Genomic DNA, 15,543 nt, shown 5'->3' on the forward strand with positions numbered 1-15,543 from the left:
CCCATGTACAAGTTTCTGGTTCAGAATTGTATCTTGAAATTGACTGTGATCCAGCACTTACGAAAGGCCTGCCTAAAGCATCTGAAATTTGAGAGAGACTGCCCAGGGGACTTGAAAGCACTTCCTCCTTCTGGATTCTCCTAGCTCCATCCCCGTATTAAGCCAGATCTTCAACAAGTGGAATACTTACACTTCATTATCTGTGCCCCCTTCAGAATGCCTTCACTGAGTAAGGGCTTAATATATCCTCAGCCTTCAAAGAGAACTCAGTCAAGAAGGTCAATTGGAACAACGTTACTATAAGATGAAGCTGCAGTTGAAGACATTGTTTATTATTAAACTCTGTACCAAGATCCCGATAAAAAATTCTCTTTGACTTTACATCCTGACATAAGTTTTTGTCCACAAACTAACGTATATACTTGCTTTTGGATTAGACAATGAAGATTATGTAATCAATTTATTTCCCTCTTGCTTTAGATGCCAAAAATTTCAAATCAGTTTAGTTCAGTGAATTTGTTTATCTACTATACCCAGTGCCATAGCGCCTCTGTTTCTTTCTCCATTTGTTTTATATAGTTGCTTACCTCTGTCTTAGCACATGTTGTGATTCCATTTTACAAGGGACTTCAATCCTATATTTTTGATATAGGATGGCAATTAATCTTAAAAACATATACATATAATATATATTATAGTATATATTATATTACATATATAATATATGTAATATAATATGTATATTATATATTATATATGCAATATTAATATATTACAATTATATAATATATTATAATTTATAATAATATATATTATATAATATATGTTATATATGTAATACATATATATATATATTTCCCGTTAAGAAAGGAGTTGAAAAGACTCTTTGGAGACAACAAGTAATAAGTCTTCCTTGGAAATGCAATGATAATGGAAGAACAAAAATTATCACACTACTGTATTATACTAGCCAAGTAACAATATTAACACTTAGTACTATGACTTTTTTGTAAATCTCCTTTTTTTGGTCTTGGTGATTCCCAGAAGTATACAAAATTCAAAAAGAAACTGAAGATAAATGTATGCTTTCTGCTCTCGTCCACAGAGCATTAATAGCTTTTGGAATTGAAATTGTTTTATTAATTTCATTAAATTGAAAGAAAGTCCAAGGCTTTTATGAATAATTCAAGTTTCTGTAAGATCCTAGAAAGCCTTATGGAAAGTACTGTTAAACTTCAAAAAATGCCCTCACAGTAGACCATACATTTAATTTTCAATAACATTGATTTATAGTTTTATAAAGAAAAATAATAAATATAATGAATTACCTTCATATTTCCTGATCTCAGTCACTATAAAATAACTGCTGTAGTTTTACATTTCCAGTGTGAAATATTAAATGCATAAATCAAAACAAAATTATTTTTCATCTTAGAGAGAGAGAATGGTTCCTGAGACTGACAAATTCATTTTATTTTAAAATTAATGTTTTAAGAAAAAAATCCCCATTGAATCCCTACCACCTTAAAAAGGGGGGAAAAAAGAGCTTGCATTTTACTATTTTGCTTATGATGTCTTTCACAATAGGGACTGTGTGTAAAAAATTATTAAGGTCCCTACAACTCTAAACCTACCAGGAGCCAAATTATACTTCCTTGCATGAGTCATCTTCCTTTCCTACTTCCTTTCTCATGGCATTTCCTTTTACCATGATTGTTTTACCCTAAGTTGCTACCCAGAGATAAGTGTCACCCACAATATGTTTCTCCAGTGCCACTACGTAGACTGGCATTTTTGTAATTTAAATATTCCCTTACAGCTACAACTAAGTAATTATGTAATGAGAAGAATATTATCAGCTAAGAACAATCCAAGAGAGATACAGATTTTCAAATAAGCAGAAACAGATGCATTTACTTTCACATTTTATGAACTTTATCCCCTCAATTTCACTGAGAACAAGAAACACTATTTTGCATCCTTGATTAAAAAGAGTAAATCTAATTATAAGAATTCATTTTCACATTTAAGTACCTCTCAGCTTTTGTGAGTGTTCAACATTCAGCCACAAGAATCTTTCAGGAGTAATGACGGCTGAATACTAAAAAGGGCCAAATCCTTGAATGAATGGATAACACTAACCTAATAGGTCAAGAAGAAAAATTAAATCATGTAAGGACCATGATATTGGAAACCTGGAAACAACATACGTGAAATATTTTCTCTAAGGCTCAGTTTACATGCTAAAAACAGATACATTTAAATCACCTTTTTAAAATATGTTTATCTAAGGGCTTGCATGATTCCTAAAACTATCATACATTTTTTTTAGTCAATTATGAGTATAATTAATTCAGTGGTTATAAAACCAGATAAGTTTATGGACAAATCTAATTTTAAAAAAATATATGTTTCTCATGTGGCTAAATACAAACTAACTCCTACTAAAAGAATTAATGTGAATAAGACAAGGAATCAATACCTTTTTAAAATCTTTATAGTAACTCAGTATAGTTTTAAGATGGTGTGCTTTCTGGGGGAGTTTCATAAAGAATTTCTTTAGTCCTGAAATAGCCGTCTGGCAAAGATCTGAACAGGCCTCTCTAAAAATAACAATGGCTGTGGACTTCATAAACATTTTTAGAAATTAAATAGCTGCTAACTTGTTCCATATGGAAGCAAATTCAGAGCCCAACATGTTGTTCATTGAGATCATCAGAACACATATACCAAAGGAAGAGGCAAAATTGTCCACAGTCGTTCATGAGAAGCCAGAGGAAACAGATGATCTTGAAACCTCTTTAAAATATAAAAAACAAAAAGCAAAGGGCTCTAAAAACCACATGATAGATACTCTTGCCCTAAGACTTCCTAGAGTTTCTTATGTCAGGCAACCTTTGAAGATCCCCAAATAGTAATTGGTACTCATTGGATAAGGGCAATTACAAAATTGCTAAAATTTTGGACAATAGTCAGGGTTATGTCAATCGTTTCTAACTATATAAAGGGTTATATATTGTTTATGTTAAACCATAAACGAATTTAATTTTTTTATTCAGACCAAAAGGATAGTATCTCATAAACCTACTTTCGTAATATACTTAAAACATGAAGAAACAGAGATTTTAAAATGCTGCTTAATCGATAATATGCTTACAGAGACATACTGTTATTCAAAATGCCCTATTTGTCTTTTAACTCAGAATTTTATGTAGTCCCAAATAATTTTCCCAAACCCCGGTTTTGTTTTTGTTTGCGTCTTATTTGTTTTGCATTCTCTTCATATAATAAAGGAGAATGAGAAGGCAGAAAACTAACAGCACATTCTCCCATCTGTTAGTCTGTTTACCAACGTTTCAGCATCAGCTTATGCTCGCCAAGGGTTTACTCGTCCCAGTGTTATATGAGTAAATTGGGAAAATTGGTTTCCTCTGGTAAGAAACACTTACACTTCAAAGTATTTTTCGTACATTCGTACTCCTAATTTTCCCTTTTTGATCTTTACATCTGTTGTTGTATAGATCCAAAAGCCCTGAGTTCCCTACGTCCCCTCCAACCATCCCAAACACATGGTTAGTATTTAAGATCCAGAACTTCATTTTCATTTTTTTCTACTTACAATTTTGAATGAAACTGTCACAAGAAATGAAATTCAAAGAAAAGATAATATCAAATATGTCTTGACTAAATTTATTCAGGGTTTTACATTCAAATCAAATTGTGTGTGTGTGTGTGTGTGTGAGTGTGTGTGTGTGTGTTTAAATTAAAGGGGGGTTAAATTTCTGAGGCTGTTGCCATAGAGAAAAGTAATAGGGAAATCTATAGGAAAGAAATTTAGGAAGTCTGGTGCAGCTGATTGCATTCACACCGGGGAAACACAGCGGGGCTGTGATATTATTACCTATATGATCGTTACAGCATGTTTGTTCTTGGATACCAGCAGAAGGATAGGGAATATGTCTGAGGAGAAGGGATAAGATAAAGACATAATCTTTGTAATATGTTACAAAGATTAAAATTGCTCAGAATTAAAATTTGCTGTGAGTTAATAGTTGGATGCTTATCTCAACAACAAAGAGCTTCAATTAAACTATTTTCATCTGATGGCGTGGACATCAAGTGGCTCTTTGGTTGGTGGAATGCTGGGTTGAGACAATTTCTCAATGTGTATTTATCAAATTTAGGACCATTTTGTAATAGTTGGAGTAGACAGCCATAACATTATAAAAGTATGTAATTTGAAGAGAGCATTCCCTCTTTTAAAATGTTTCCCGTGTGCTATTGGGAATTTTGTCATTAAATATTGATTTTACATAAAAGCTTAGTAAAAGTGTTTACTTGTAGGAGGTGGAGGAGATGATACAGCATGTATCCAAATTCTTCTCGGTGTGTATTATTTTTCTTTTGATCCATGTGAATCTATTACTATGTATTACCTATTAAAAATATTTTTTTCAAATAAAGAAAATATTTTGTTGAAACTGTAGACGTCTTCTAGAAATTTCAATTGAAATGTAAATGCTTCTAGATAAAGAGGCACATTTTTTAGCTTATAGCCAGATGGGTATGAGAGGAACCATCGACCCAGAATGATCCTTCCTTATCTGTGAATTCTTTGCTTCCTTGCAGAGTTTGCCCAGTCAGCCTGATTCACCACAGCAACCCTGACTATCTGTACTTAGGGCCATGGATGTCATAAAGAGCACAATTTTGAACTTGAGACAAGAAGGGATTGGTACTGGACAAAGAAGAAGATGAAGGGGTCACTGCAAGGAGAGGTAAGACTGCAGGCCGCATGCTCTACTGCACTACCTATGGTTAGCCCTGCCTGTGTCCTCACGTATACAGATACTGTGGGTACACCCCACACACACATACACACACTCTCAAATGCCATCTATAATGCTATAGAACCCGGTGGAGAACCAAGAGTCATTCCCAGGCAGAAAATTATGTCTATTTTTGGCACCTCCTAGTTTTTTTGAGAAGCAATCCTTTCCTTGCTGAATGTTCACTGATCCCACCACGATTTAGCTTCCTTCTCCTTCAGTGAAGCATGTTCTGAGCAGAGCTTAGAACAAGAGAAGAATAAGTATATTAATGTTTGTGTCTATGAGTATACATAAGTTATGCTAGCTGCTATAACAAAAGATTCCAAAAATCTCAGTGGCTTAACAAAATAAAGGTTTATTTGTTGTTCACATCGCAGTGCAAAAAGGTTGGGGAATTTCCCTGGGCAAGTCTCCTCTGAGTAGTAGCTCAAGGATAAAAGTTCCTTCCATCTTTTTATGCCACCATCTTCCATAGATGGCCTTCATTGTCACCAAGGAAAGGGAAAGGAGTATGGACAATGATACAGGAGATTTTATGGCCAGAGTGGGAAGTTGCAAACACCGCATTTGCCCACATTCCACGGCCTCTAAATAACTTAAAGGGAAGTTAAAAAAAATTTTTTTTTCTTTTGCGCAGAGTAGAATGAAACAGGATTGATGAACATCTAATCAGTCTGTTATACAAATCCCCCCCTGCAGTCATAAAATATTCATCTGTCTTCCTCTCTCAGTATCTTCTGGTCATTGCATCAAATGCAAAATCCTGCACCTCTGAACAAAGCACAGCCCTCTCCCCAAGGCTGGCTGTGATTAATCTAGTTGCTGCCACATATGAACCAAAAAGACAAGTTTTCTGTTCCTCATGTGCACGTTCTCTATACAATGGTGGACACTCCCATTTAGAAAGAGGAAGAATAGGAATCAGAGAGTAGTCAGTGGTCCTTTCCAGTTCCAAAATTATGCTAGGCAGATGGGACAATTCCTTAATTTGGCTTTGATTCTATTCACTAGGAGAAACTACTTTGTCAATTGTTCTCCACAGCCCCTGATTCCATCTTCTGCCCATTTTTCTGGACCATTGTCCTTTTTGGTGATATCTGATGGAGGTGTTTCAGAGCATGGCCTCTTTGGGGGCTGTAGAGCATTTGAAGCCCTGCCTGCTTTCCATGGAAGGTAGAGACCTGTCTTAATATGTGTTCCCTAGAAATAAGACCCTTGAACAAGGATCTAGGTGCAACTAATTGACTATCAGTTAATTGAGAGCCAGCTAAGAGAGGCACACACCCTTAGTATATATAATCTTTGCCCTGAGTTACCTGGTTCAACAATTTTTTAAACCCAGTTTTTTCCGTTTAGGTTTTAGAAACCACTTTTCCGAGCAAACCTTTCTGGACTTCATCTATTCCTTTTCATTTATGTTTGTAAACCGGCCAGTTCTTTCCTGAGCCCATCTCTATTTGTAACACCTTAGAAAATATAGTCTCTAATAGCTGGCCCACACTAATATTCTGATTCATTTCCACCATCTCCCCTAGAGCTGCAGGCTGAGTAGGGACTTGTTGTGACCTCCAATTTATGGCAGGTGACAGTTGTACAAGATATTTTGCCACTGTGTCACGTAAACAGCCCTCTTTCCAGATTCCAATGTTAGTTTTCTCACTACTTACCTATCAACAGTTAAGTCAGTGCCACCCAATTTAACTTTGTCATGGCAACACTTCACTTCTGACATAAATGTCTCTATTAGAATAAATAACCTTAGCTACTATAACAAACAACCGCAAAATCCCAAAATGTGTATGTGTCATTTGTACATAGTCTGATGTGAATGGGAAGCTCTCCTAGGAGGCTTTCCTCCCATGAGTTCCGGGAGTTCAGGCTGTTTCCATTTTGTAATGGTGCCATATCGAATAGAATAGTCTCAAACACCGAGCTAGGAAAGAGAGCTTAGAAGATCAAGCAGTATTTTTAAGCCCAGGCCTGGAAGTGGTAGGCATACCTTTCACTGACATTCCTTTAGTCCAAACCTGACTGCAAGGGATGTTGGAAATGCAGGTTTGCATTACCCAGAAAGAAGAAATAGGGGTTCATCTAGCTTGACTCAAGCACAATGACTGACAAGTCTAATATGTTACCACTCTAAAGCAGGACTAATCTAGAAACAAATAAATTAATCTCTTACAATAAAATTCCGTATTGATTATTGTGGGGGCAGAGCCCCAGAAAGTAGTTTCCAGGCTCTCGGCCTCACATAGACAGGTGCTGGCTCAGGTAGTAAATGGCCAACTGTGATTGCATGGCCATCAGCTGTGGCTAGTTGGCCGTCAGCTGTAACCAGTGAGCCATTAGCCACTAATATAACTGCCGTGGCTACGCTAGGAGAGAGAGAAAGAAGAGAGAGAAAGAATGGGGGCTAGCAAGAAGATGGCAGCTGGGCTGGCAAGTGTGGATGGCGGTTTGCGGACAGTGTGGATCCAGCCTCCAGTGAGAGTATAGTGCCGCCAGAGAGAATATAGTGGTATGACTCCCCTACCTATGGCTCCGTGGGTGTTCCTTTTTGGCCTCACCATATCCTGCGTTCTTGTATGGGGAGCGGGAGCAGAGACCCCGCAGGTCTCCCTGCATGACATGGCGCAGCGAGCAGGGTCTCCCTCAGGCCGCCCCGCACGACAATTATAGACCAGATTGAAGGGACCACAGTCATTTGGTTTCTCATTCAAAATTTAAGGTTTTTTCTGTATAAACCATCTCTATTTTAACTGAGAAGTAAACAACCGAGAAGAATTGAGCAGAGACACTCACTCAATTTGATGACTTATCTTAAAGTGATGGCATGTGTGTTTTTTTCCCACTAATCTCCTATAAAGTAGAAACCTTGCCAATCCCCCTTAGAATCAGACATGGATACAAGACTATCTTGTTTTACTTTCCTAGATGCACGTTTGTTAAAACTGATATTCAACTGCCTATAATACTAAAAACCTTGGAGAACAAAATATCCACGTTACCAATCACCTTTTACCAACTACCTCTTTTCCAGAAAAATATACATTAGCTGTTAGGTGTCAATGTGCATAAAATAGTATGCAAGCTAAGAAAAAATAGTACAACACACAGTCCAGAGAATAAAAATTAGCCCCGGGCCTAACGACGATTATAAAAATAACATAATAGGTACATTTTACTTAGGTGAATTCAGTATCCATGGTCAAGATTCAGTTTTAAATATTACAGAATACTGTGAAATTACAGTTTGTATTATTTTTCATATAGTATTTAATTTTTCATACATTACATTTTCATATAGTACTTACAAGGTCAGACAATTAAGTTCAAGAACTCATCCTAGAAAAACTGCTACATACCTCATTGCTGAATATCACTGTGGTCACCTTTGAAGTACTCCCCTTGGGAAGCTATGCACTGACCCCAGTGCCTAGTCCACCCTTCAGAGCAATTTTGGAACTCTTTTTCTGGAACAGCCATCAGCACTGTCATCATATTACCCTTGATGTCCTGAATGTCATCAAAATGTCTTCCTTTCAATATTTCATTTATCTTAGGGTAAAGAAAGAAGTCATTGGGGGCCAGATCAGGTGAGTAGGGAGGGTGTTGCAATAAAGTTATTTGTTTACCGGCTAAAAACTCCCTCACAGACAGTGCAGTGTGAGCTGGTGCATTGTTGTGATGCAAGAACCACCAGGTTGTCTAACTTTCTCACGTAGCCTTTTCAGGACTTCCAAATAGTAAATTTGGTTAACTGTCTGTCCAGTTGGTACAAAGTCATAATGAATAACCCCTCTGATATTAAAAAAGGTTAACAACATTGTTGCAACAAGTTCGTGAACTTAATTGTCAGACCTCATATACTATGTAGGGTTGTACATACAAAACCATCTATATTATACTTCATGAGAGATACAAGGGATTTTTAAGGGTAATTTTAACTGTGTAATTTTTACAAGTGTGGGCTTTTTCAATCTAATGCCCTGGCAAGATACAGTTCCACTCAATTGTAATCTCAATTCTGCACATAACCTGGCTCCTGACTCACCCTCCCTGCCTTCTAACCTGGTTTCCTCTCTGCTGGTTCATCTTCCATTCTGGTCCTGGACCCGTCTCCAACTTGGTAACAAACATCACTTTTTGGGTAATCTTTTTGCTTGATGTACTGGCATAGGTGTTGTGTAAAACAATATACTGACAAAGACTTGAACATTTTCAAATGTTTTCTAAGCCAGTCATTTCCTGCAGAATGACAAGATCTTGTCCAAAGCAGAGATCTTGATAATGCTGTATATACATCAGACTTAGACCCAGACTCCAGAGCAATTGTGCAGATGAGGTCAGGCCATTACTGACTGAAGAGAAATGACTTTTGCTACCGCTCTGTAGTCCTCATCAGCCAGTCAGCTCTTGTCCTTTTTGGTCTCCGCCACACTTTTCTCTGTCTTTAATACATCTTCCCATAAGTTTCCCTTTGCTAGGAACAGCCTTCATTTACAGCAGCAAGAATGCACTTGACCAAAGTTTTTCAGTTCCTGGCTCCAGTTTCACCTAGGAGTCTGAAAGGCTTGCCGCTTTGAATTAAGAAACACTCAAAATATTGATGAAAACAGTAACTACCATTTATTGAGTGCCTACTAAGTACCATACGCTGTGCGAAGAGCTTCCTGTGTATTAGCTCATGTAATCATCACAGCAACCCTATGAGGTAAGTACTGTTATTGGCTTCATGTCATGAATGAGGACATCAAGGAAAAGGAAGTTCAGTGATTGGCCCAAGGACACAGTGCCGGGAACAGTGGAGCTGGGATTTGAATTCAAACATTCTGGTTCCACAGTCTGTGCTGTTCCACATTTATTCCCCGATAGAAAGCTCGAGTTTTATCTGTCAATAAACAATTTCTTGTTTGTAGTAGCCCCAAGATTGCTGTCGGCAATGACAAAAATATAAGGAAATTAGCATTTCAGCTGAAAAAAACCTTCCTTTCAAGATTGATACCTTCTGGATGTTAGACCTGAATAAGTTCTTGGATGTGTTCACACTGATTAACTAAGGATGATCACTTAGTCCAGCATTATTTCAAAGATTACTTACAGCTATTTACCCTGGCAGAAAATCAGTAGGAGTTGTCATTATTTAAATCTGTTTCTGAGGCACTACACTCATGGAGCTATTTCCTGAGTGGGTGCTCAATGAGAGAAGACAGATATTCAATCATTGAGACCCCAGAAGACAGAGTGAAAAATGCAAAGTTATGTAAGACTACGTCACAGTAGGTACGCATTTACGCATAGATTTAGGCATGTATCCCTTGAATTGGGCTGTGTCAATACAATGGCAGGGAAAAAAAATCTATTAATTTGCTCATTCAAATAAGTCAAAAATTTAGTCAAAGTACAGAATTATGGACAAATTATTCAGTAGTACATAAGCTTAACAATATATGTATAGAAGTGTGTGTGTACATATACATACACATACACACCCCAAAATGTTTTCTAACAAGACTTTGTAATTATTTATTTAGGTGTTTGATGAATTAAAGAAACCTAGAATATAAATGGGAGGTTTCATGTGTCATTGTTACACGTGTAGGTGCTTCCATTCACATTATTTGGTAGTAGAAGGAAGAACCTCACAGAGGAAGAATTTTGTTTTTAAAAGCAAGTGTCCAATGACAGAGAAAGTAAAATTAAAACAGCACAAGGACGATGAACTGAATTTAAGTTCTTACTATTCAGGAGGCAGTTATCCGACTGTGCTCTATTTAGGCATCTGGGTACTTCTTCCTGTAGCCTGCCCTGTGGGGACAATACTTGAACTCCCACCAGCAGAGTTCAAAGACGGGGCAGTAGGCCCTTGGCTGTATGATATAACCTGAAGGATATGACAGGAGTGTTTGCCCCAGGATATCTGCCCTCCCTTTCACCTACACCCTCCCCATCATGAAATTTCCACTTCTGGCCTCATTGTTAAAACAGATTCATTACTTGTGAGACATTACATCCTAACTCAGTACTTGTCACTTATACAGTGTTCCCATTTACTGAGAAAACTAGAGCACATGTGCCCTGGCAGAACACAAGGTTCTGAAGGAATGTGACACTGTGTAATGGGTACAGGAGGGGAGAAGGAAGAAGGAAGTAATAGGAGCCATCCTGAGTATGGGCATTGCTAAGCGAGAGGACGATCAGGATCTAGAAGCCAGCTCCAAAAAGGACAGCGGGAAGGACACTGAGTAACTCAGCTAGTTGGGGACTGGGGAGAGAAGGGTTTTACTCCTGTCCAGCAGATAATAGAGAAAGAAAGGAGAAAAAATTACATGATTTGTGAAAATCCTTCAAAAGTTTTATTGGGAAAGAGCTCAGACTATAATGACTAAGAAGTTTAAAATTCATTATCTTCTGGCCATCCGCATTTTTATCTTCATGAATGTGTTAGGCTGCCGTAACAAATTACCACAAACAGGATGGTTTATAACAGCTAATTTATTCTCTCACATCTCTGGAGGCCATAAGTCTGAAATCAAGAGGTTGGTAGGGTCAGGCTGTCTCTGACGCTCTAGGAGAGAATCAGTTCCATGCCTTTCTCTAATCTTTCGGTGTTGCCAGCAGTCCTTGTCATTCCACAGTTTGTAGACAAACCACTCCAGTCCTCTGCTTCATGATGTTCTCCATGTGTGTCTGTCTCTTTGTCTCTTGTCCTCTAATAAGGACACCAGTCATTGGATTAGGACCCACCCTAATAGCGCATGACCTCAGCTTAATTACATCTTCAAAGATGCTATTTACATTTAAGGTCACATTCATACGTACCCTGGGTTAAGACTTCAACACAAGTTTTGGGGGGAACAATTCAACCCACAACAATGTTTTGTTTTGTTTTTTTCTCTGAAGAGCAACAATATTTAAGTGTTGGCTAGCATTCTTCCCAAAGCCTTCCCGTAATTCAGGGATCATTCACTGGAGGAGTAGTGGCCACTTTGTTAAAGGAGCAATTGAGGAAAACTCGATCACTGTCATTATGAGCCTGAACAGCTCCTAGAAATTTAAGACCATTTTCTTATTACGTCCTTGCATTTGGTGCTTTACTGGCGTCAGAACTTCCATAAAGTTTTCAGAGTTTCACCCTTGGCAATAATCCAACACATGAGCACAACAGTAAGATGTTGGCAGAGAGGCATAAAGGACCATTGTTAAGTTGAGGAGTGGCAGCCCAGGAATAAGGAAGAAAGAGAAGAGCTAATCTCAGGGGCAAAGTAAATTGCACACTAAATCAGTGATATCCATAATACAAACAAAAGTGGCTTAAAAGACAGGTTCTTGTTTTTAAAAAGAGAGAGAGAAACAGAGAAAGAGAGAGAGGTTTTGAACAGGATGAGAACCTGAGCTAGCAACTGGATTTAATGAACACGTAAATACAGTTTTGATTCTATAATTTTTCCCATCTTTAATTTTTACCACACACACACCCAGGTTCCAAGTAAAGCAAAGAAACTAATTACCAGATCATTCGTTGAATAAACGAAACTCAGGTTGTCCATAGCATCCACTGAAGATGGGCCAGCATCAACACACCTCCACATCCATGCCAGCCGGTCAGCTGAGACAAGTCAGAGTCACCGTCCTTCAGTGTTTAGGAGTGAGCCATTAATCGCGAAAGTTTCAGAATAACACTCTTAAGTGAAATGGACACACGACTGAATTAGAAAACTTGAAAAACTTTAGAGATATTAGGGATAACAGTGGTCTCTCAACCATTTAACATTTAAAATTAGATAGAAAATGACTTTAAGATCTGAATCTACACATTAACTAATACTGTAAGAACTTAGGCTGCACCCCCCACCCCTACCTCCCCCCCCACCCACACACACACCAACTTTCAACAAAGCTGGCTTTTATAACTTTTTATTTATGAACTCATCTAAGTTTCCTGGAAATTAAGTCCTGAGCTGCTTCTTCTGGTTTAATTGCCAAAAAGACAGAAAAATGTTATTGAATACCTACTATGTGCTACGCACTGTTCTGGAAGCTTGTGATTCAAAAGTAAACAAGGCAAAAAGAATCCTTACTCCATGGAGATTACATACTACGTAGTAAATGAGACAGACCAGAATGCCTCATTTCAGAAACAGGTGTCCAGTTGGTTATAAAAGAGATTTTGCGGTTTTGGCTTTTTCCCTATTACAAAAGTATTTTAATATAAGGTACTTCTAGTAATTAGAAGTTCATTCCTGATTTTAACACCCTTTTATAGACACCATACAAATGAATGCAAAGATGTTACAATGTGTTTCATAAACTGCATTAGAAGGCCTGAAAATTAATCTTATAAGGTCAAAATTTTTGACAAACTTGCATTATTTGGTACTAAGAAAAAAAAATGAACAGTGTGCAAAGTGGAAAGGGCCACAAGCCACAAGACAGTCAGACCTGTGTTCTCTCCTAGACCTTCTCTGTCTTCTCAAGTTCCCTGAATGGGCTTTGATTTCATAATCTGTGATATTGAGGGTTAATTTGATTCATCTTTTTAAAGAATTGTTTAGACGTCACTGGTATTCCTCAGCGAAGCTTTGAGTCTTGCAAAACTTTGACTTAAAAACTGAATTTTTCCAAATAATTTTAAAGGTATTTTTGAAGTAACATAGAGCAATAGCAGTCACATAATGTTTTATACCAAATTTTAGCCCATTGCAAACTGCCAACAGGATAATTTATGCATTCAGGTTAATAAATGCTTGTATAGGCCTCATAATGATCTCTGGGCACACATTTGAACTTCTTGAAATTGAATTATTGACCAAGTAGGTTGTAGCTCTGACCCAGTCCTTCAATAAATTTGTTTCTTTCTATGTGCACTTGGTGAAGAATGATTCGAGGAGGTACCTGCTGCAGCACGGGCCAGCTGTCCTCTGTCAGTGGCAGCCCAGAGTCAGCCAGATCCACTCAGTGTGCATTCTAGCCACAGCACAGGTCAGCTGTGCAGCAACGAAGAACACAGATCTTGTGACACCATAATGCAAGTCATTTTCACATTTTCTTCAAGCGTTGTGAGTTATTACCTCCCTTTCATATTCATTATAAAGAACGCAAACAGGTTGTTAGGTTGGTGCAAAAGTGATTGCGGTTTTTGCCATCATTTTTTACCTTTCAAACCGCAATTACTTTTGCACCAACCTATTAGCTATTGAGCCGAATCCAGACTTTTAAAGAAAATTAATCATTATTCCACTTTCAAATTTCTAGATCAGCTTATGTGAAGAAAATCCTAAGAGTTCAAGGTGAGCTGTTAAAATCATTTATCATTTGCACCTATTTATCGGTGTGAATCAGGATATTTTCTAAATTGTGCACGCCATGCAAAATTTAAAAAAATACAATTGAAGATGCAGACTGCATCTGTCATCTATAACCCAGAGTTCACATTTTTATGCCCATTAAAACAATGTCATGTATTTCATTAATTTGATTTTATACTAAGCAAATATTACAAACATGAACTTTTAAAATAAGTTGTCAACAATGACACTGCTCTCATTTCTTTTCTGTATAAGGGATTTTACATGATATTGAATTAGAAGAAAATGCCTTTTTTATGAAAAATGTTTTATAACTACCGTTTCCCCGAAAATAAGACCTAGCCGGACAATCAGCTCTAATGCGTCTTTTGGAGAAAAAATTAATATAAGACCCGGTCTTCTATTACATTATATTAGATAAGACCCGGTCTTATTTTACTACAATAAAATTTTACTTATAGTAAAATAAAACCAAGTCTTATATTAATTTTTGCATTAGAGCTGATTGTCCGGCTAGGTCTTATTTTCGGGGATACATGCTATTCTAGTCAGAGGTTGTTTTCAAGTAACAGAAAACTACTCAAGCTAGCTTTAAGTAAATAGTCACAGTTATTGGACTATTATTATTGGAAAACACAGCACCTCCAGTTTGCCTGTTCACAATGTCCTTAGGCCCTACATACTCCCTTCAAGGCCCTACGTACTCCCCCACCAGTGTAGCTTTCTGATCTCGGGTTCTACAGCTCACGTCCTGGCTGATTCTGCTCCAGCCATGCTGGCCTTCTTGCTGTTTCCCAGCACCACCCTTATTCCTGTCTTGGCATTTTCTGCTCTCTCCCCTTGGAATGCTCTTATCCCAGCTATCACAGTAGCCTACTTTCTCACTGCCTTCAATTGTCAAATGTCACCTGAGAGATGCCGTCACCTTGGTCAGGCAATAAAAATGCCATCACTTATATTTCTGGGTCACTTCTCCATCTGGACCCTCCTCTATTTTCTTCTAATATCTCTCTCTCTCTCTCTCTCCATATATATGTAGGCTTTCCTCATTCTTTTCTTACTTCCTCTTTCCTTCCCTTCTTTCCCTCTTCTCTGTTCTCTTTTCTTCTTTCTGCTTTCTCTTCTAAATTATAAGCTCCAGGACAAAGGTAGGAACTTTATCTGTCTTGTTTACCACTGTATCTGTAGAACCTAGAACAGACAACCCAGAGCCCCAAAAGAAGTCGTTTAATCATTATTACTAAATGAATAAACAAGTGAATTAATCAAACAATTAATTAATTAATTAATGAACAAACGAACACAGGCCATTCAGTCAAATTACAGGAGTGAAACTGAGAAGTCAGAAACTTAAATGATTTCTTTCATCTATTGTAGAACCTCATGTCTTCTCTTGCTCTCTT

This window comes from Rhinolophus sinicus, chromosome 3 (assembly GCF_057876585.1).
Source record: "Rhinolophus sinicus isolate RSI-liver-muscle chromosome 3, RSI-T2T, whole genome shotgun sequence".
In the NCBI taxonomy this organism is placed as follows: domain Eukaryota; kingdom Metazoa; phylum Chordata; class Mammalia; order Chiroptera; family Rhinolophidae; genus Rhinolophus; species Rhinolophus sinicus.